The sequence below is a fragment of the Orbicella franksi genome, chromosome 1, assembly GCF_964199315.1.
Source record: "Orbicella franksi chromosome 1, jaOrbFran1.1, whole genome shotgun sequence".
In the NCBI taxonomy this organism is placed as follows: domain Eukaryota; kingdom Metazoa; phylum Cnidaria; class Anthozoa; order Scleractinia; family Merulinidae; genus Orbicella; species Orbicella franksi.
The window spans coordinates 20,866,465-20,889,145 of NC_138145.1; the positions used below are offsets into that span (position 1 = coordinate 20,866,465).

A 22,681-nucleotide genomic window follows, 5' to 3' on the forward strand; every position below is an offset into this window, starting at 1 on the left:
GAGCTATAAGTTGATGGTTACCAAGGCAACCATTGACCATTCACAGCTCATGTTGCTTACCATAGCAATCCCAGATACCTTAGTGCCAAACAACTGGTGCTTACTAGTCCTCCGTAGCTTGTGAAGTGTCACTTAAACTAATGAAAGGAATTTTTCGAAAAGTTCAATGGAAATGAAAACAGAGAATGAAAATAATTCAGTTTAGGACGTGAAATTTTTCAAAAGGGAAAATGAAAATTTAATATAATGCTCAGTAATAATTTGTTTTTTTCAAAAGATGTTTTGTTTATAATTGGGCCTATAGGATTTAATTTTATTATTTTAAAGTTAAAGTTTATTTTTAATGAAAAACTAGGAAAGAGAAGAATTTTTTCGAAAATTAAAAATAAATATATTATAAGTTCAATGAAAATGGAAACAGAATGAAAATAATTAAGTTTCTGATGTGAAATTTTTCAAAAGGGAAAATGAAAATTTAATATTAATAATGCTTAGTAATAATTTGTTTTTTCAAAAGATGTTTTGTTTATAATTGGGCCTACAGGATTTAATTTTATTATTCTAAAGTTAACTAAAGTTTATTTTTCAATGAAAAACTAGAAAAGAGAGAAAACCTGACCCAGTAGCAACCCAATCAGAGAGCCCCAGTGACTCAGCTCAATTTAATGTCATTTGTGAAAATCCAATCAGGTCAGACCAATGAAATTCAGTGATCTCCCCTGTCTATGCCTCCTCTAGAGATGCACCTTCCTTGAGCCCCATAGTTCAGCACTCCTGTTTTACGTCCTTGGTTGTGGAACATTTCCTGATACATTGACTGCAAACAAGCATCCCGCTGGGCCGAAATTGATGGTGTGGTATTGTGACAAATTAAGTAAAACCGTAAAGACATGAAAAGCAAACTCTCACCTTCCTTCACACTGTCCACCCCACTTGAGAGCAAATGGCCAACTCTTCCAAGTGCCCAACTGTCCCCGGCTTGAATTACAGGCTCAGATAAAGTTTCCCTGGATTTCTCAGTTGGAATATTTCAGAGGACATCAGAAACACACTTTCTCAGAGGCAGAGCTTTCACAACCCAGCAGGGACGTGATTGGCTAGATTTGAATATGACCAATCTTTGGTCTTGATGTGTGTGCCACCTTCTGTCCTGGAATTAAATAAGAACCTAACAGCTTAATTAGTAGATACAGGCAAGCTCATTAGCATTATAAATACACTAATAAAGAAAAACATGGTTCTTTCTTAGTGATGGAAGTCCAGAAAAAAATACCAGAAACCTTAACCATGACCATGAGCAAGCTGCACTCAGGGTACTGAGCATTAATAGAATTTACTGTCCTATAAATCACGAGAATTTTTTGGAGCAACCGAGAAAGCCCAGAAATATAGCCCTGATAAATTCTGAGAATTTTTTGGAGCAACCGAGAAATCACTAACAAAACCTTTAAAGGAAGCTCAAGAGAACCTTAAGTGCAGCACCAGGAAAGAACCAAGAAACTAGGCGTTAAGCAAGTTAATATACATTGGTTTTCATCAACAGTCTGCATTGTGTAGTTCTTGACGAGGATGTAAAATGTTTGTTTATACTTATGTGAGGGAATCAAGATTTGTTTCTAAATAAACATAAAAAAAACATAAGAACTTAGAAATAAGGTAAAATGCAGACTGTTGATCTAAATGTGTTTAACATGAACATTAAATATCATTGTTAGTCTGGAAAAAATGCAACAAAAATTGAGATTGAAGACGAAAAGAAAATAACACTTTGGAAACTGAAAATAGCCCAATTCTAAAATAAATCCGAAATGAAGACCTTCAAATTAAATTGTGCTTAATTCTAAATTCTGATAACATTTTGTCTTCAGTAAGATTGACTCTTGAAACCTTTCCTACAAGCAGTTGGTGTCATATTTTCTGGCTTAAAGCCAAGAACGTTTGCATTAATGAAAATTTTGGTAAGTCTTGAAAGTAATCAATGATGTACATGTAGTCAAGAAGGTAAAAAAGATGGTGTGAACCAACCTTGCTTACAGTTGGAAATTTTGTTCTGCTTGAGATAAGTGAATATTTTTTGGCTAGCAAAAGTTTAAGTTTGTGCTAATGAGCTTGCAGATCCACTTTACTAAGTGTGCATTGAGATTGTTCAATTTAATTATAATTAAAAATTTTCCCTTGTTTATGAATTAAACAACCACCATCAAGCTACCAAGCACTTTAAAATGGTAAAGATGGATCAAATTAGTTTTTAATTACCGACTCCCAAAGAAAATTAAAATTATTTTTTGCACAAGTTTTAAAAGATTAATCAAAAACAAACATTTTATAGATATTTTAAGAAAGCTACAGTACGCAGTAAGGTTGAGCGGCAGCATGATGGTGATTGTTGCTCGAAAAGAGTTTAGTAGTGAATTATTTTTGTCTTTTAGGAAAGAAGTACATTGTACACTAAGATAAGAAGTAATCATTTAGCAAGCTACATGTATCCTTCAGGCTGCGAAGTATTTGCTAGCTAAATTCTAAGAGTTCTACCAACTAATTTATATTACTTTTTCTTAGTCTGTGATGAAGCACATCCCAATTTGCAAGAGCTGAAAATTGAAAAACTGGACATCCTGCATCCTGGTCATAATTAATTTGCTGTAAGTTACTCAATGTGGTTTCAATTTTTAAGGTTAAGGATGGAACCTTAGCACATGCCCAATAAGAAAGTCACCTGATAAATAAGTTCCTAGCTGGTTCCTTTCCTATAAAGATAAACATAACTTTGCAAATTTTTAATTTTGAGTGTTATCAAAAGAATTGAGACTTACGGGTAGCTGCCAAGATCAGTGCAAAGCCTCACAAGAAAATAATTTACTGGACAGGTGTCTTTCTTGTGTTTGCAAATAATGTGAATTTTGATTAATAAACTCTTGAAATTTAGTTAAAAAGTGAGTTTGTTGTTAATCTGCAGAGGAAACTACATACAGTAGCAAAGAACTCTGATTCCAATCATTGACCCAATTGATCACATACAGTGTACAGCTATGGTGATCGATATTCAGTAGCAAAATGTTTGAAGATAATTTTTCCTTTAGAAGAAAAGCACTTATTTGAATAATGGTGGCACACACACTTATGCAGCATTAGACAACATTATCTGACTCAATACTAAATCCTTGCATTGGTATGCAGCTTGTGCAGTTATTGTAGTCTGTAAAGTATCGTTGATTGTGGTACAAAGTATGTTAGTTGGTAGTTAAGCCTGCAGGGTCAACGACAGTATATATATCTTAGCTGTCAACTGACATACTGAAGTCAGGTCTCGTTTTTTAGGTTCATCCAGGTCACAAAATTAATAAATCATTTGAAAGGTGCAAGTAGTTGTTGATTTCAGATTTTGTCAGCTTCAATCTATCCATTCTAAGTCAAGTTTGTGCTGGTTCTGTTTGAAGTTAAAGTTTGTTGGTTGGCTTGTTAAGGTCATGAAAAATTCATTTGTTAGGTGTAAGTAGTTGTTTGTGTCAAATGTTGTTGCAGTTTGTGCTGGTTCTGTTTGAAGTTACAAAATAATGTACAGTTTGTTGGCTGGTTTGTTTAGGTCATGAATAAGTCATAAAAATTTGTAAGGTATAAGTAATTGATAATGTCAGATAACTGTTGTCAGTTTCAATCCATCTGTTGCTAGTCAAGTCAATGCTGGTTCTGTTTGAAGGTAAAGTTTGTTGGTTGGTTTGTTGAGCTGATATATAAGTCGTCTGTAAGGTGTAAGGTTGTCAGGGTTAGATGTTGTGAAGTGTCACTTTGTCTATTAAAAAGTCAAGTTTGTGTCAGTTCTTTTTGTAGTTAAAGTTTGTAGGTAGGTTTGTTTAGGTCATGAATAAGTCATTTGTAAGGTGTTAAATGTAGTAGTCATTGGTGTAAGATGTTCTCAGTTTCACTCCATCTGTTGTTAGTCAAGTTTATGCTGGGTCTGTTTGAAACGAAAGTCCGTTGATTGGTTAGCTGAGGTCATGAAAAAGTAACTTGCTGTTGGCAAGAGGTGTTTGTTCCAATAAGTCAGTGCCTGTATGTAAGGTTTTCACTCAGTTTTACTTGCTCCAAACCAATGCAAGAAATTTACAAAGAATCCACTACAAGAACTTAGTTGAAGACTATGTCTAGCTAAAGAAATAACCAGCTAACCTGAACAGGGGTTGTGGAACAACAGCTGGGTGAAAAACCTCCCCGTACGTCCACTTGCTCCTAGGAGGAAAACCCCGGGCCAGCTGTACCCCATATTCAAAGGCCTCCCGGGCAGGGCCAACTTATTCTAATTAAATAAACTACTTATGATGCCATAAGCCATCTTGTCAGCTTGTCTAGTACGTGGCTTGACTCTTTAAGCATCCTCTTTCCTGCCTGCCCTCTTGTCAGCTAAAAGAGAAATTAGATCATTAAAACGGAAGAAATAAATCCCACCGCTGTCTAAATGCCGCTTATTGTCCGTTATGACGAGAGTTAGAAAAGTAGAATTGAACTGTCAGGACCAGGGCATGTGTACCACCGAGTCATGATACTGGTTTCAAGGAATTGTACTAATTTCACACCCACCTAACAACTCAGGCACAAAATGCTGTCCCTAGAATTTTTGTTTTTTTAACATACCAAGCCTACCAAAACTCGAACGCACTCTTTAATCTACGATTACTACTAGTTTTAATAGTTAATGATTCCTTGTCTGTATACAGCTTAGTCCATAGTTAACAGAGGGGACTGGTCATGAAGCCCAGCAAACATCAAAGGAGGACAAAGATGCCAAGATTTATGTTGGAAGGTCCACAACCGTGCACAATCTTTTGTTTTGCGCTCATACACTATGCATGAATTACGTACACGTTTCTATTGGTTTGTTCCAGTATGGAGTAAACAACTATTGTGTTTTGTGCACAGTCAATGCCAAAAAGAGAACAAAAACATACTACAAAGGACTTTGACAAGTTTCAGAACCATTTCCCGCTATCAACTACATGTATGCTTAGTCCAACAATTAAGTCACCTGTAAACATGAATAAAACTGACCAAATACAGACTACACAAACTATATTCACTCTCTCAAGGATCTTCATGAGGATCTTATCTAGGACCAAGATCTTTAAGGATCTTCAAGATTTTGATCAAAGATCTTACAAAGGCCTTTAAAAATCTTGGAAAATCAGTGCAAGATCTTTATAAGATCTTTCATTTAAGAATCTTTGCAGATCTTTCAAAGATCTTTTAAGAATCCTTAAAAAGATCCTTAAATCACTAGTAAGTCTTTAAAGATCTTGTGAGAGGCATGAAGGGCAAGGCAACTTCCAAGATAAAACTTTTGCACCACAAACATAACCTGAACACCCTGTCTGCAATAAGTGCACTGTATACCGAACTTGTAAGCATCCTGAGCTTCCAAGTTCTCAGGGCAGGGTCATTGTTCTTGATTCTCGGAGCTACATTTGTCCCATAAAAGGAATGAAATCCTACATGTAATATGAATGCTTAACACATTTTTATTTTTATTTCACATATCGACACCAGCTTTTTTGTGTGTCTATCCTCTTATTGACGATAAAGTGCATCAAAATATTGTAAGTTACAGGATCCACTCAGCAGTGCTTGTGGGTCCACAGTCTTCTTTGATAATAGTGCAATGAAATTTATCATCAGTGAGAGGCTATAAAAAGAAATAAATTTACCATGATTAAATTCTTTTATTTTGGGACATTTTAGATACAGAAAACAATTATAATAATCAAGCAAAGACTTCCCTTCCAATGATGGAAAATGCCACTTGTAGGCAAAATTGCAAGGAAATCACAATTTCTTTCAGCCAAAATGACTTTTGATTGATTTGATTTTGAAAATGTTGGGTTTTAAAACTCCTCAAAAATTTAAGGTGGCCCTGAACCCTATGTACAGAATTTTTTAAACTTTGCCAAACGTTGCATCTTATCATGCTTATCAAAAGTTGATACTATAAAAATATCACCATGCTGTTTTTGAATTATAAGCCCCTAAAGCATTAGGTTATACTGTTGCTATGGTAACCTATTGCATCATGAAAATGATAACAACGTGTTCACCAATGATTGGGCAGTTGATTGATACCATGATTGTAGCATCAAGTGATAAATCTAAGTGCTGGAAACTGTTTTGAGCCACCTTAAGTTCTAATTGGCTTTCATTGCAAGCATGAAATATAAAATTTTATCAGTTGTATGAATATCATACATGTACTTACCGAAAGCACACATAACAGGCTTTCAAAAAGGGGGTACATGTCATGAAAACCTTAGTTTAAATGTTCTGCACCAAAGACTTCCTGGTTGAATGGAAAGCCTTGACCTCCTGTCTAATTTTACATGTATTTGGAAGTATAGCATGTATTATTTATTACAGAAAAGGTGCTCCAAAGCAATGACAGCTATGAGGAGATTCTCCCAGGTTCAGATTGCTTTGCCTGAAATTTTAGCAAGAATATCTTGCAAAGATGGTCGATCATGTGTACTAAAGGCATCCGAGTCGAGTGTCAATCGATAACCTCAATCGACACTCAATCAATACCCAATCGACACTCATCAACACCTTGGTCGACACTTGGCCGACTATTGACCAACTGTTGATCAAGTGGCAAATGAGTGTCGACCGAGTATGGATCGGGACCTCAGTTGGGTACACATCAAGACATCATTTGAGGGTATCAATGGACAATCGAACGTGGATGTCTTTAGTACACATGATCCAAGATGGTTAAAAGACAGTGTATTTACCTGGTTGGTCAAGGTCTGAATGTTTTTGATTTCCACTGTCCACCCAGAGTTGTCCACTCATGCCCATCCAGTTTTTTCACCATGTGTCCAATAAAGCCCACTGTACATTCATGTTTGTCCATGTCCATCTGGGTGTATCCAACGTCCCATCCTGGTTTGTCCACTGTGTTTCCAAGCTTGCTCGTTGCCAACTAAGTAATATAAGATACATGTAAGATGAGATGAGATGACCTGGGATGAGATGAGATGAGATGAGATAAAGCGTTTATTTAGAGTTAACACATAATTATGGTGGACATAAAGAAACAATTCTCACTGGTGGTGAAATTCTCAACAACTCAGTCCAATGATTATTACTTAAAAAAAAAACAATATTATTGTTATGTACAACAAGATACACTTGTACTGGTAATTTACAATAACATTATTTTTTTTTTCTACCAGTTAAACCTGGTTGCATTTACCTGGTTGGTCAAGAAATGAATGTTCTTGGTTTTCCATTGTCCATCCAGAGTTGTTGAGTTGAGTCCATCCAGTTTTTCCTCCATGAGACCAATATTGTCAACTATGCATTCAAGTTTGTCCACTGTCCATCTAGGTGTATCCAGTGTCCCATCTTGGTTTCTCCACTGTCTCTTCAGTCTTGTTCATTGCTGACTAAAAAATTGGGAAATTCAGAAAAGATTCTTGTTGATGGTGAAATTATCAAGAACTCAGTCAAATGACTATTGTTAAAAAAAAAACTTTATTGTAAATAGATAAACCCAACCAAGGTGTGTGCCTAGGGTATCCAGGGGCTTGCACTGTGACCAACCTGCCCCAGTAGATAGAATACTGCCCCCATGGCCACCAAATCCCTGTAAGCTAATCATGAGACCTCATTCCAAGCACAATTGGATCAGAAATATAGAGGATGGGATGGGATGGAGGAACACTTGAAACAACTGATACAGTGCCCTTCAAGACTACTTAACAACTGCTACAAAGCCACTAGAAAAACGGTTTGAGAACTCGAAGAACATCTACAATGTAGCTGTGAACAAGCTGCAACACTCCATGTGAGCTTGTATTTGTAAGTTTGACAGCTCACTGAAGGAGCCTGCTAACTGTGTGGCTGTTTACAATATAGTTTGTGGCTGCTATAAAAATTGAATCATTAAACTGTGCGCTTTTTAGTGCTTTTGATGGTCTCATAAAAAGTAAGAGGATTCAGGAGAGACTCAATGAAAGTTAAAAATTAATGAAAATTTCAGAATTATCTTAGAAAAATCAAATGAAATTTGATAGTACGTAATTGCAAATTAAGCCAGTTAAAAGGAAAGGCTGAATATTTGGACTTGATTGGGAGTGCATCTACCAAAATCAAACAAGAAACTTGACACTTTGAACTGCAGTAAAGAGCAAAACATTTGAAAATTTCTAAAAGTCAATGATAGTTGTTTGTTCCAGGTCACAAGGTTAATTAACGCCTGAGTCGCACATGGAGGTTGGATGCCCAGGAACCCGGGGGCTGGAGCTGCCATAGCCTACGTGTAGCCGTACCCACCCCCCGAGGAAAAACGGGAGGGAGGGAACGTCTACGAAGAGCTGACATGAATCGTGTTATGTGACGTCACAGTAATTTATGTAAGTTATGCAAACAAATTATATTTTCTGTCTGTACTCGTGTCCTCACGCAGACAAAGGCCTCGTAAATATTTATTCTTTCGAGCTTATTTGCAAGTCAATGTCCCTTTTCAGTCCCCTTTTCAAGTGTATATTGTGTTTTAAAGAGATTGAAAAGGATTACGAGCGATGTTTGGTCCAAAGCAAGAAAAAGACAATCTTTGATGTAAACGTCGCGCTCGCAAATTTGGAGTTCCATGTGTACGCTACATCAGAGTACATTTGTAGGCAGTGTCATGTTCTCCTCAAGAAGAGAAATAATTTGCAGGAGAACGTGGAAGAATTACAAAAATCTATGAGAATCAACTACGCCACAAGTTTGAAGAAAGTTGGCCTTGTTTTCCAGCCAAAAAATTCGCTAGAATGCGCGAATTTCAGTTCGAAGAAGTTGACTAGCCTAAGCGACCTCTGCGGTTCGTGACATTTGTACATTTGCCGTTCTCTGTTCGGTCACTTGACCTTTATTGTCGCTTCACTCGTGTTTATGAAGGGCACTTCATGTTGTGTAATAAGAAGGAATTTTGAGTAAAGTTGAGCCGTTAGATCGTGCTATGGCAAATTTTTAAAGGTCATAGGTCTACATAGTTTCCGCTGTTATCTGCATGTCGCTTTGTAGAGTTTGACACCTCTGTAATTTTCCATGTGTTTATGCATTGTTTAGGCTCATTTCTATTGCAAGATATGCTCTCAAGTCTCCACGAATTTGCTTTTGGGTGACAAAATATGAAATTTACCGTGAACATGTTGCTTTATACTTGCATTCTATATTGTGACGCCGGGCCCGCTTGTGATTAGAGCTGTTTTTACAAGTACAGTAGGAAGATCCTTATCACGCATATCATATTTGTTGTTGGTCATTCTGGCACCACATGATTCAAATGTAACTGTTTACGCGCAAGTCTGTTGACTGTTTTGCGTGTTGTATATGCCATTGTTCGGCTTAGTTCAGGTAACACCATGGTTTCGATCCTCCATGCGGATCTCATCAGTTGCCGGTATTTCTAAAATGCTCAGAACGTCTGTAGTTGCCACTTACCAGCGCAACTCTAAACTCGTACAGATGTGAGAATGTGAGACATTTTGCGGCTTAGCACAAATCTATTTTAGCCAATCAGTATTCTCGAAAGTATTGCTCGCGGTCTTTATCCAATAAGGAACCATTATATATTTCCATGCAAAAGCGTGAAGTCACATAACACGATTCGTGTCAGCTCTTCGTAGACGTTCCCTCCCTCCCGTTTTTCCTCGGGGGGTGGGCACGGCTACACGTAGGCTAGAGCTACCAACCCCAAACCCAGGTAGCAAGAGCACCCCAAAAGCCTGCCCTACCCGCAACCCAGCAACGAGCCCCACCCACCAAACCCAGCCCCAGTCACACAGAGCCAGGAGCTCAGTGGAAATAATAATAACAATAATAAACAATAATAATATTTAACAACAATAATAATAATAAAATAAAGGCTGGTTTCCATATGATCACAGACGATCGCAGATCATGGCTCACAGATCGCAAAAAGTTCTGCGATTGTCTGCGATCATATGGAAACACACTTCTGCGATCGTCTGCGATCATCTGCGATCGTCTGCAATCAATTGCGATCGTGCGATCACATGGAAACCAAAGTTCCGCGATCTGTGATCGAAACGTATCCCATAATATTTTGAATTCCGACCCATGATTCAACGCTTCTTAGCAACAAAGCAACCACTTATTTGTTGTAAACATGGCTGGTGTTGAACAGGGTAACCTTAGTAACAAGAAATTTGCGGAGGAAGTTGCACGATATGAGTGCGTTAACCACCATAACAGTAAAGATTTCAAAGACAAAAACAAAAAGGTCAACTGCTGGGAAAAAATCGGGGAGAAATTTAATTTATCAGCAGCTGAGGCGAAGGTCAAATTCCACAACATAAGAACTGCGTATGGTCATTATCTGAAGCGACTGAAAACGCTACCTTCTGGATCGGGGCAAGATGCAGTGCCAAGGGAATTTCAAAATTGATTGACTGACTGAAAGAAGAAATAAATTTGCTTGCAGCAAAATTTCCTCCTCGACGTCCGCCATATTGTTTGCTGTGATTTTCCTGCCAGCACAACGCGCGTCTAATTTTGACACTGTCCGAAATGTACGCAACAGTCGGCTCTGCGATCATTTGTGATCATCTCCGATTATATGGAAACAACTCTCTTTGCGATCGTCTGCGATCTGCAATTTGTGATCCACGATCATCTGTGATCGTCTGCGATCATATGGAAAACAGCCTTAACAATAAAAATACCTAATAAAAAAATGACTCCAAAAAACGTAAATGTGACCGTGAACGGGAAAACGTACCTTAACGCTTATCCGTTAGACGCGCAAAAGCGTTAAGCATCCATTAGTCATCCGTTAGAACGTTTCTTAAAAACATTAGAGGTGTTAGCCCAACCGTTAGACGTTAGCATCAGGCCGTTAGAACGGAGAGTGCAACCGTTAGCAAGAGACATGTATCCGTTAGCCGTTAGCATCAGACCGTTAGACGGGCCAGCATAACCGTTAGCAAAAACTCTGTATCTGTTAGCACAGCTAGAGAAGCCGTTAGGATCCATTAGAATAAACTAGCATCCGTTGAACAGGTAACGATTCCGTTAGAATGGCATGACATGCATTGAAGTAGAATGTTGTAGCCTAACATAGTGTGAAACGAGAGCAGCTCTTGGCCTCCATTTAGTTCAAAACAATCATGAGAGATAACTATCTTTCGACGAGAAGTTTGGCGATTATTATTTTTTGATGCCCTGATTGATAAATACAACTCGAATGAAATTCAATAAAGCCTTCATGCTATAATTGTTATACACGATCCAAAACAAAACACGTTTGCCGCTTCCACAAACAGCCTGACGACATGTAAAATCCTAACTACGATCGTCATTATATGAACTGTTTTATTTATTCGGCAAAGTCCGGTTGTTTCGAGAGCTTGTAATTTGTTACTGTAATTTGTGAACAAACGAAAGTTAAAAATACTTAACAAATGCCATAAATGGACGAAACAAACACAGAGAAAACTCTACCAAAATGGCCATGCAATGGATAAAGATGTTCTACGAAGTAAACACTGATCACGTGTCAATTCACAAAGTGCGCAGGTTCAAAAATTTGCATAAAGTTGTTTACATATTCTAAGATGTGAGAAACGGCCATATTCCGGCGGAAAGTTTGATGAATATTTTGATAGACTGTTGTCTGACTCTGAATCAGAAGAAACCAATTTTAAACTACATGTATGTGACAAAAACAACTTTATCAGTTGGAACCAGCGCCAACAAAACGCCTGTCGCTTCGAGACTAGCTTCATGACCTCAAAAGGTACCGCTTTCCGCATGCATGCTCTGTCAAGAAAGTCTAATCTCTCGCGAATCCACAGCTGGATAAAACAGTTACTTTTACAAAACTCTAGGCAAAGTCATTATGTAAAAATTAGAACAAGCGACAAATTCATTTGAGTAAAACAATAAAAAATGTTCATCCTGACTGGCGAGTTAAATTGTTTACACACGGGTCTAGCGACGTTAGGTTCGCGTCCCACATGATAATGTCGGACTCGAATTCTGAGTTATTCTGTCTCGATAAGGAAGTGATAGTTTACATCACTGAGTTTTGTTTTCAATGCTCACCGTGGAAATAATTTTATTAATGTTTGTCTCGTCGACGACTGATGAAATCGGCACTTTGTGATTCGTTTTTTCTAAAAATTGTGAGTGTAAGACTAATAATGGTTTGGCACAATTATGTGTTTCTAACATCAGACTGAAAGCTACGCTATTCATTTGTTAGAAGTCCTTAGATGCAAACCGTTAGACAACCGTTAAACGTCCTAAGATGTAAACCGTTAGACAACCATTAAACCTCTTTAGATGTAGACTGTTAGACAACCGTTAAACGGCTCCAGTCATCTGTTAGAACAAATTGCGCAACCATTAGAACGGTTTCTTCATCCGTTAGGCATACTTAGTTAGCCGTTAGAACGTTAGGAGAGAGTGTTAGAACGCTTTGATCATCCGTTAGGCACACTTAGATAACCGTTAGACCGTTAGGACAAAACGTTAGAATGCTGTGAAGACCGTTAACTATCCGTTAGCTATCCGTCCGTTAGCGCCCGTTTAACGAATAAGTGTTAAGGTACGTTTTCTCGTTCACGGTCACAAATAAGAATATATTTTATCAATGCTAATAAAAACCTTGCACTAAGTTTAGCCACTCACTGAAGTTTCAGCCTCTAAATTGCAGGTTTTCCTTATGAAATTGCTTTCCAAGGAAGCCCAAAATTTGACATCATTGCCGCCATTTTGAACAGTCCTCAGCAGCCAGGCTACATTTCCGTTGCATCATTCTGTCCAAGAAATTTTGTCCAAATGGCTTCCAACAAGCCTTTTATCTACCACTCTGGGTTATGGCTGCTCTTGAGCTATATTATTTTGAGCCAGGCATGCTAGACTCAAAAATGATAGCATTGAATATAGTGAAGTGGATAATCGCTTGAAAAAAAAAAACATTTTGATGCAAGTCAGTAGCAGGTTTTTCTCCAGGTTCCCGCCAAATTTCAAGTCAAATGGAATGACGTCACATCAAAACAGCATGGCTGCCAAGTACAGTTTCAAAATGGTGGCCTCTGAAGTCGCTTCCTTCGAGACACACTTCTTCAGGATAGCAGGCACTTCAGAGGCTGAAACTTTAATGGAAGGAAAAACCTGAATGTTTACTTGCTACAGGCGTAGACAAAAAAGTAAGCTTTTTGGAGTGACCTTTTTTAAGTTGAAAAAAATCCCTTGACTTCTGATGCTGAGTTTCATTTTTCCCTAGCTAGGAAGAAAATTTTTGGAAAAAAATTTTCCTTTACAATTGGACTGCAGAAATATTTTAAAATATACATGCACATGTAGGACAAGAATGAATGAAATGATAAGTCATCTACATTCAGAAATGTTCTCACTCTCCTGAAAAATTACTGTCCTCAGTTGGCCCCTTCCCTCTGTAAAGAGTCCAACCTGCCCATTTATTTTTACTTGTTGTTCAGTACCCCTATCAGGGACAAAAGCAGAATTGTACCCTCCAGCCCCACCTCCCTTCCCCGCCCCCCCCCCCCAACAAAAATGGTATTCTCACCATCTCTGTGTCAAAGATTTATTGACCCACCCATGGAATTCCTTCTTGAATTGACAATCTGCCTTAAAGTTTACCCGCAACCCCTCAACTATAAGAAATTGATGGTTAGTAGTGTTTTTTTTTTTCCTGGAGGCAAGAGAGCATACAATGTACATACTCCCAGGTGTGCTTTGTTGCACTTACCTATGAACTGGCAAGATTGCCATGTTGAAGTATGCTTCTCCCCTCCCCCTTATTACACCTATGCCAATCTTTTTTTGACTATAATGATCTAAATGGCAGGGTGTTGTCTAGAATGTGACACCAATCAGGGGTACATGTACACGTATTTCTCACATTATCACAGAGCAATCTCTTCCACTGATCCTCAGGCCCATCTGTATAAGGACACCAACTTAACCCCTGCCCCAGTACAATATTTTAACAGTGAAGAAAAATTGCAGTCTGCTTGAAGTTTTTGGAAGGGGAGAAGGAAGTGGGAGGGGGTGTTTTAAAAATGACAAATTTTAGTAAGAATTTCCTTTCAACTCCTTCTATCCAGTATCCCTTATAATTAGCCCCAATCTCTTTCTTTTTCTTTTGTTTTGATCCATATGGTGGGTGATCATGTTACAGTGTAGCAGTGAAACAGCAGCTCAGCACTCTTTCAGCCATAAATTTCTAAGCCCCTCCAGTTGAGGTCAAAAAGGACAGAATTTCCTGGTGGTGTCAACGACAAATTTATACAGATCATCTGATTGTTTTGTACAATCCCAGAACTTTGAATTGGTTGATTATATCACGTCTCCATTCTAAAATGGCAGTCTTTCCAAATCTCCTTTTCAACCTACAAATTGCTTTTGATATTTGATATTACTAGCAAGCCCGCTTCCCCTTCTTACATACATGTATGGGCAAAAATCAGGAAGTCCAACAAGGGTTTCATGGAGGAAATACAGTAAAAACATAAAATATAACCAAATGAAAAGTTATCCACTTTAAAACTACATGTACAGTACACTGTATTTTACTTACTGAGCCAATGAAAGCATTTTAAATTGTTTAGTACATGTCTGTGGTATTTCAAAATTGAAAGCAGAACTTGTTTTACATCAAGGAATACAATGATCAACTCAAAACCGATCCTTAATCTGGGGAACCCTGGGAAATATTAGCGAATCATGACAAGTTTGGAGAGTGAGGGGGGTGAGAGGGGGGGGGGGGTATAGCAGAATACACTACAGTATGTCCCATTCTGAGGTTCCCAAAGGAACAACTGTCAAGTTGCCAACCACAAAGAAAAAAAGTGGACAAGTATCATTGAGTAGTTTGTCTAGTGTAAAAGCACTGATGCTTTGAGAAGCTGTCAAGCCATTATGAAAAGGTAGTAATCAGTGACTGCCCAGTTATGGTCTGATTCAACTGGTTTACTTTTGGTGAAGTTTGTGTTGAGACTGGTTGAAGAACATCATGTGAGTTCTGCTGAGGTCAAGAAATACCATAGTGACTACTGTAGGGGCGAGTAGTTGTTGTTGTAAGTTGAGTAGAGTCTGTTCCTAGTTAGGTTGGTGGTCACTTATTGAAAGTGTGTTACATACTATAGGTTTTAATTTGAACGGAGTTAGTTCAGTAGTTTGGTCTAGTTTTTTTTTTTTTTTTTCAAAGGTACAGTACAAAAGGGAACCTTCCCATTACAACTGTGTATTCACTGAACTTTCCCTGATTTTGAACAACGAATATTTCCCAACTATTTCGGGTCCCACAATAACAGTGCATTAATTAAAAAAGGAAAAAATAAGTGGTGCATTTTAATTCTTTTTCTGCCGTAGAATTTGATGACTTGGGTACCCTGGAGGGATGCCCTTGGGGGATTCCCCTGAAGGAACCAGCTTATGTTTTGATTTGATCATTGCATAAGAACACAAGTGTTTACCTGGTCCTGAATTGCAAAAAAAAAAAAAAAAAAAAAAAAAACTCATCATTCCAGAATAAGCTTGTGGATAATGTCCTCCAGTCTTGTCCTCAGGTATTTTGTCTTCAGCTGTTCAAAGGGAGAAATAGAAAAATTTAGATACTGTACTAATGTTTAAGGTGTAGTGGCATAACACCAGGTGAAATGGTCCCCAGATTAAGAAGCCTTCCCAAAGTTCTTGTGTTATGATCTAGAACGCGGCACTTTACTCAAACAGTAACTTATTTCACCAAGGATTATAAACGGATACCAGCAAACTACAGTGGAACCCTGTTAACATGGTCACCAACAGGCCATGAAAATTTGGCTGTGTTAATGAGTTGACCGTATTAATGGGGTAGGGTCAAGTTTCACGACTGGTCTAAATTAAATGACATCTTAACAGAAGTAATAGATATTAATATCACAATTGCACTTCTGCACCTCTGTTCTTTCAATTTATAAACATCCAGAATGTAGAAAGAATTTAAATAAATTTAAACTTCAATCAGTTCATACAATATTTAGATTGGAAAGATGAACATAACCCTCACCCAGACGATCACGCTATACAAACTACTGATAATCCTAGGTTTAAACCATTTACTATATAACTGGCTGAGTGGCCATTTAAACAGGGTAAGAATGTAAAGGATTAATTATACAGGTTGGGATTTCAAAATGTGGCAGTTGCCCGTAGTAGGGGCTGGCTGCATTCACAGAGGGTTTTTCTATGAGAAAAATGTCTGGACGTTTCGATAGGACAAAAAAATGTGGCATAATAACAAGGTGACTATAAGGTGGGGTTCCACTTCACTAGACTAACATGACGAAATTGCGATAACCACAGGATTTAGAATAATTTGAGTTCTGTGCAAGATTAATTGAGAGGCTGTCCACATAAGAACAGATAACGCAAATTTTGAACCTTCACCGATTGGCCTCATTTTTTCAGTGAAAGTCAATCATTATATCCAATGTACAAACATCACACTGATCTGGATTAATTCCATTTTTTTCATTTTTTGTGAGACAGTTTTCAAGGTGACCTCAAAACAGGCTTATTTGCCTTGGGAGACTCTGATATTTAGCTATAAATGTCCGACGCTGCCAAAACACAGTTTTTTTTTTATTCCAACAAGCTGAATATTTTACTGCAAAAGTTCCACCAGTCCTTTCTTCAATATTTTAAAGGTTAAACAACTATATTCTGTCAACAAGAGTACAATGTACATTACGGGCTGGTACACTGGAAAACAATTACATTGTACACAGCAAATTCTACACATACAAGTACATGTATTGTGAATGAATGATCCTCTTTGCGCCCTATAAGCATTTACATGTACTGCAGCCACAAGTAAATGCGTAGAGGGTAAGGTATAGGTCTGGAGTGGAAGGTTTTGTGATGTTTATTATTGACAGAATTGAGTGATTATTACAAACCCACCAAGTTTCTTGCGAAGTAAACATTGCTATGGCAAGCCGTTTGTAACAAAATTCAATCCTTGCAATATATGTTTAATCCTTTAAATAATGGTTTTATTTAAACATATAAAAAGGCATTCAATCCAATGGCAAATAAAATTTTTGGTTCAATTCAATCTTTTAATTATCATGATTCAATCCAATACCTGGAATATTGATTCAATCCAATACCTAAAATATTGATTCAATCCAATACCTGGAATATTGATTCAATCCAATACCTGGAATATTGATTCAATCCAATACCTGGAATATTGATTCAATCCAATACCTAAAATATTGATTCAATCCAATACCTGGAACATTGATTCAATCCAATACCTCGAATATTGATGCAATCTAATACCTGGAATATTGATTCAATCCAATAACTCGAATATTGATGCAATCCAATACCTGGAATATTGATTCAATCCAATACCTCAAATATTGACGCAATCTTCCTGGGCCGAGCGCGGCCAACAAGAACGAGAGTAACTGAGCACTAGAGAGCACTGAAAACATGGCGGGCGAAGGAGAACTAGATTTAGAAGTTGAGTTTCCTAAGTTTCTTGCAGACATCTTGGATAAAACGGAAATAATTTTTCAGAATTTGACTCAGAAGTTGCAGAAGTGCACGCCGACGTTCTTGATCAAACCATTAGTCTGCTTAGGTAAATGAGGCAGTGCTACAACCGAGACATAAGGGACACGGAAAATTTAGATTCCATTACTGCCGCTTTTGTAGATGTAAGTTAACCAATTTTTATGTGACAAACATATTTGTTTATTAAAAGCTGTGTGTGCTAGCTTTTTCTGGCAAATAACATAAACTGTGGCAAATTTTGCTACCACATTGGTCTTTGGTATTGTGCATATTTCTGCTGTCCAATCATTACTGGCACACTAAACTTTGAACTGTAAACAAAATTTTTGCTGTGCCGTGTGCACAGTCAAACACGTTTCTCACAAAAACTGCTTGTGTAAACCTGGCTTTAAGTTATTTTTGAAATAAGAACCTTTACATTTTACAAGACAGCAATCATTGAACATTGGGATGTGTTTTACGTTTTTCAATGTTGTTGTCTCATGTTTTGCATTATTTAACCCACATGTGGTACTTCTTTCCTAAAAAAGATGTTTTTCTTGATATTCTATGATAAACATGGCACCAATTTGTTGTGAATATTATCGGGTACCCAGGGCTCAAGGCTAACACTACTGCCAACTAGCCACACATTTCAATTTTGAATAGTAGATTTTTGCACTTTCACTAGCCATTGTGACAATCATGATGGAATGGAGTACTGGTCTACTGGATGAAAACAAAATTGAGAATTATCCTGAAAATGTAAAACTGATTGAAGAGAATAGAAACTAATGAAAACAGGGAAACTATGAGTGGATTTCATGGAAATAATTGCCTTAATAAGCATATGATAAATATTTAACTATTAAAGGGAGATAAAAGAAAATGGCAACACTGATAAAAGTACATCAGAGATTGAACATAAGCATATTCAAGAAAAGCAGGACTCGTGTTTGTGGGAGTGAAATTTTCTTAGTGATTATTATTAACATTTTAGGTGCAACAAGAAATGTCCAAGATTGACCACCACTCTTGTAAAAAAGTCAGTGAAGCTGTGTATGAAAAAGGCTGGCTGGTGCAAAGTTAGTTTTGGCTAGTGACATGAGTCCTGTTAGTAGCCATTACGCCAGTGCACCAAGAAGTTAGTCTTGTGTCCTGGGTACTTTTGAAAATAAGATAACAAATTAACCTTGCAACATTTTAACATCTGTTTTGATAAGCACCTGAAAAATCTACAAGGCAGAGTAGTGCACATGGCAGTTATCAAATGCCCTGATTTCTCTTCAGTTTAGTTGTGTTGCTAGAAGTTAGGCATTCTGTAACTCAAGCAGTTTCTGAGTTTTGTATATCAACGAAAAGGAAGATGAGAAAATAATTTACTTGACACAGGGTGAGGTTTTCTGTTGTGAATTGAGTTGCAAAAATACTTTAAGGGCCATAATCTCCTTTACCCAGCCCACACACATGTAGTATTATGCAATTGTCAGTTGCCAAGTTTAACTGTCGCTAGTTCTAGAGCCTCTTGGAAGATGTCTACTTCCATTTGACTTGATTATCTTAAGGGATCTAGCCTTTCCAATACAAATGACTGCACTGAATCAAGTTGTCCCAGGTCAATTTCTTCAACTACAACATTGTTATCACTGTCCAATGGAGTTGGACCATCAGGATCATCACCATAGTATTCAAAATCATATGACTTTCCATTTGAAAGGGGGTTTTCAGGCTGCATCATATTTATCCTTGGTTGAAAAATAAATGTAAGGTGGAAAGATGCACTGAATTATCAGTGTCCAGGATGCCTGACAATTCAATACTACAAAAAGTGTAAAAGTACAAGTGGGAAGCACAACGGAAACATCCCTCCATAATCTTTCAATTCGTTGGTTGTGTTCATGGCCCTGCAGTGAAGCTGCCCCTCTCCTCTCTTCTAACCTGCTCCATTGTATCGCACACACCACCGTTTTCAACACCACGATCTACTCGTACTCGAAGACCAAAATTCTCCGTCTCTCTTAACGGCACCCAGAAACAATTCAAGAACTGTTTCTGCTTTATTGTTGGCACTACATTTCAAAAACGTTATTCTCCGAGAAAATCCGTCTATACAGCCGTAAATTAGTATTTTCCATCGGATCAGAGAGTGATGTCCATCCAGATGCCAAAGCGAATTTACGCACCCCATCTCAAGACAGTATTTTGGGGATCAAATTTTGCTAACCTTTCTCATATTCTTCTCTGTTGAACCCGTAACCCAATGGTGTTGTAATCGGTTGACGGTAACAATCGTAAAATAACGAAACAAACAACGAAGTAACTTAAACGGTTCCAAGTTGTACGTTTATTCTCCTCTCGATGACGGTATGCGAATATATGCTTACAACACGATCTCGATAATACGACAGAACAAAACAAAAGGCTCAAAATACAAAATCTCGTATTACATGTCAATTGTTAACTCTGGTAACACAACATGTCACGGTCATGCAACTATTAGTCTCTTAACAAATGGACTTAAAGAAACCTGCAATGAAATTATATCCATACTCTTGAATGATTTCGGTTCCTTATCAGGTAAGCTGTCGAAACCCCTCATATCTTCTAAGCCATACTCTGTCAATCTTCTGTGAATTGTCCATCTCCACACTCCAATCATCTTTGTTATCGTTGTCCAGATGAATCCTAGTCCTCAAAGTTCCTCGAGCACCTCAACAGGAATTTTAAGAAATGGTCTTCCATGATTTCGTCCTTTTTCGCTTTCTATCGTAATGGAATCCGCAGTAGAACTTCGGCGTGCGCTTCTGCAACTTCTGAGTCAAAATTCTCAAAAATTATTTCCGTTTTATCCAAGATGTCTGCAAGAAACTTACTAGTAGGAAACTCAACTTCTAAATCTAGTTCTCCTTCGCCCGCCATGTTTTCAGTGCTCTCTAGTGCTCAGTTACTCTCGTTCTTATTGGCCGCGCTCGGCCCAGGAAGATTGCATCAATATTTGAGGTATTGGATTGAATCAATATTTGAGGTATTGGATTGAATCAATATTTGAGGTATTGGATTGAATCAATATTCCAGGTATTGGATTGCATCAATATTCGAGGTATTGGATTGAATCAATGTTCCAGGTATTGGATTGAATCAATATTTTAGGTATTGGATTGAATCAATATTCCAGGTATTGGATTGAATCAATATTCCAGGTATTGGATTGAATCAATATTCCAGGTATTGGATTGAATCAATATTTTAGGTATTGGATTGAATCAATATTCCAGGTATTGGATTGAATCATGATAATTAAAAGATTGAATTGAACCAAAAATTTTATTTGCTATTGGATTGAATGCCTTTTTATATGTTTAAATAAAACCATTATTTAAAGGATTAAACATATATTGCAAGGATTGAATTTTGCTACAAACGGCTTGCCATACATTGCTAAATTATTTAGTATACATGTGTACATGTGTACAATTTGTGCCATTTGCTGTTGAATGTCTGATGTCACAACACAGGCACAAATGTATGTAGGTGGATGTACATGTACGCTGTAGTGTGGAACAAACTTTCCATTTAGATTTAATTTTCCTGTTCAAAACAAAATGAAAAACATGTACCTCACCAGTGTTTCAACCAGAAAATTTTACCTGAGGGCCAAAGTGACCCTTGAAGATCTTTTTTAAGGGTCAATTTTTTAGGAAAGGGGCCAATAAAATGAAAGCTGCAGAAGGAAAAAATGTTTCAGGGTACCAAGGAAAATAAAGCAATTTATTAGGATCTATGATAAAATTTAATAGCAAACTTGTGCTTTTTGAAGTGTTTCTACTCAATAAAGTTTCTTTTGAATCAGATACTAGTATGAAGGATCCGTGCATTACAAGGGAAGAATCCTTACGCATACATGATGTAGTCAATGATCAAGGGTTTGCAATGCATTAAAGGGCGATTTCAAACATGGTCAGCCATTTGGAAGTTTTCCGATATGAAAGAATCAATACAGCGAAGCAAAAGGACGGATTGACTTCTTTTCTTATGCTGAATGTTTTAGAAGCAAAGATCTTGCAATATGATTTTCTAGAAGGACATAATGTGTGACAAAATGACCGTTATTGATCGTCAACACAGAGAAATGTAGTCGCCATCATGCCGTATTATAGCGACTAAACCAGAATTTTTGGTTGCCAAGGATGAAATGCTTGTTGCATTGGCAACCGTATCAATCACAATTTCGAGCCCTGGGATGGCTTTTAAAATATTACGGCTGTGTTAAGCCTGTAGTCTTGTAAAAGGAAAGGGCCAAATTGATAGTGAGCCAGGAAGACTAGATAAAATGTTTGTTTACAATAGATGTACAAATATGCTAAAATTATTCCATGCCAGGCATTAGGCAAACACAAAGTTATGAGGTCCATTCCATTTAATATCCACCCCCCTCCCCCCGCTACTGCTACTGATGAGATCATTTGACCGCCAACCCCCTAAGAAAAGAGAACGAGAATGAGCCTAAGGAAACTTGATCACAATTACGAAAATAAGTAACTTCAGTGTACATGTTTACCCAACCAAGCACTCGGTTTGCGAGTGAGAGACACAAGATATAAAAAGTTTGATTTTATGCAGAGATTGCTAAAAACTTGTTAACTGTGTGAGTGAGACTGGATAAAGCATCTGTTTATGTGAAAGACAGACATAAAAATTCTGTGACTGCAAGGGAGTTCAGAGATCATCAAGATCGACGTTGAGAGGAAACAATGTGAGCGTTGCCGGTGTTGCTAACATATCGCACCCAAGAGTATGTCTTGTTTCTACACCTGCGAGTGGCAGATCCATAAACATGTGCACTTCAACAGCTTGCATAGCTGTAGTGTATTTTTTGTCGTTTGTATCAGTTTCTGGGTTACACGAGGACAACAACAACTTTGACATGAGTAGGGAACAAGACGAGCTTACCTCGCTAAATCAGTGGTCATCACTGGTCTTTAGTAGCATCGGCTAGTTGGTTCAGTTAACGAAGAAATCTTCCACATAGACAGCAACCTTTCAATAAAAGACCATGCCTTTTCCTGGACACGGAACTGTAGCCATCTTGAATTCATTTTCGTCCCCATAGCCC

The 22,681-nt window shown here is 37.6% G+C and overlaps 1 long non-coding RNA gene across 4 annotated transcripts; it reads right to left on the minus strand.

Moving 5' to 3' along the window:
- Positions 1-495: 495 nt before the first annotated feature.
- LOC145496780 (uncharacterized) lies at positions 496-22,681 on the minus strand. Of its 4 annotated transcripts, XR_014050597.1 has the most exons (6): positions 22,519-22,677; positions 15,498-15,605; positions 12,685-13,151; positions 7,235-7,427; positions 6,771-6,961; positions 496-4,398 (listed from the first exon to the last, which is right to left on the minus strand). It is a non-coding gene; the product is annotated as an uncharacterized LOC145496780 (long non-coding RNA). The 4 variants fall into 4 exon arrangements; XR_014050600.1 differs by lacking the exon at positions 12,685-13,151 and having other exon boundaries at positions 496-4,390; positions 22,519-22,681; XR_014050596.1 differs by lacking the exon at positions 12,685-13,151.